The sequence below is a fragment of the Arachis ipaensis genome, chromosome B9 (assembly GCF_059453495.1).
Source record: "Arachis ipaensis isolate K30076 ecotype BB chromosome B9, ASM5945349v1, whole genome shotgun sequence".
Classification (NCBI taxonomy): Eukaryota; Viridiplantae; Streptophyta; class Magnoliopsida; order Fabales; family Fabaceae; genus Arachis; species Arachis ipaensis.
This window is the reverse complement of record NC_142444.1, coordinates 117,088,210-117,089,243: the sequence shown is the minus strand read 5'-3', so window position 1 is coordinate 117,089,243 and position 1,034 is coordinate 117,088,210. Positions and strand designations below refer to the sequence as shown.

Here is a 1,034-nt window from a genome sequence, read left to right as displayed (position 1 = left end):
TCATATGAGCAGGAGCAAAGATAAGAACATTCTTGTAGAAGCAGATCTAGAACCTGAAAGGACTCTGAAGAGAAAATTAAGAGAAGCTAAAATACAACAATCCAGAGATAACCTTTCAGAAATTTTCGAACAGGCAGAGGAGATGGCAGCCAAAAATAATAATAATGTAAGGAAGATGCTTGGTGACTTTACTGCACCTAATTCCAATTTACATGGAAGAAGCATCTCCATTCCTGCCATTGGAGCAAACAACTTTGAGCTGAAACCTCAATTAGTTTCTCTGATGCAGCAGAACTGCAAGTTTCATGGACTTCCATATGAAGATCCTTTTCAGTTCTTAACTGAATTCTTGCAGATATGTGATACTGTTAAGACTAATGGAGTAGATCCTGAAGTCTACAGGCTCATGCTTTTCCCTTTTGCTGTAAGAGACAGAGCTAGATTATGGTTGGATTCTCAACCCAAAGACAGCCTGAACTCTTGGGATAAGCTGGTCACGACTTTCTTAGCCAAGTACTTTCCTCCTCAAAAGCTGAGCAAGCTTAGAGCTGATGTTCAAACCTTCAGACAGAAAGAAGGTGAATCCCTCTATGAAGCTTGGGAAAGATACAAACAGTTGACCAAAAAGTGTCCTTCTGACATGCTTTCAGAATGGACCATCCTAGATATATTCTATGATGGTTTATCTGAGCTATCAAAGATGTCACTGGACACTTCTGCAGGTGGATCCATTCACCTAAAGAAAACGCCTGCAGAAGCTCAAGAACTCATTGACATGGTTGCTAATAACCAGTTCATGTACACTTCTGAAAGGAATCCTGTGACTAATGGGACGCCTATGAAGAAGGGAGTTCTTGAGGTTGATACTCTGAATGCCATATTGGCTCAGAATAAAATATTGACTCAGCAAGTCAATATGATCTCTCAGAGTCTGCATGGAATGCAAGCTGCATCCAACAGTACTCAAGAGGCATCTTCTGAAGAAGAAGCCTATGATCCTGAGAACCCTGCAATAGCAGAGGTAAATTACTTAG

At 40.6% G+C, this 1,034-nt stretch overlaps 1 non-coding gene across 1 annotated transcript; it reads right to left on the bottom strand.

The window, feature by feature from the left end:
• Positions 1–538: 538 nt before the first annotated feature.
• On the bottom strand, positions 539–646 carry LOC148546042 (small nucleolar RNA R71). The gene has a single exon (XR_015900745.1). It is a non-coding gene; the product is annotated as a small nucleolar RNA R71 (small nucleolar RNA).
• Positions 647–1,034: the final 388 nt, after the last annotated feature.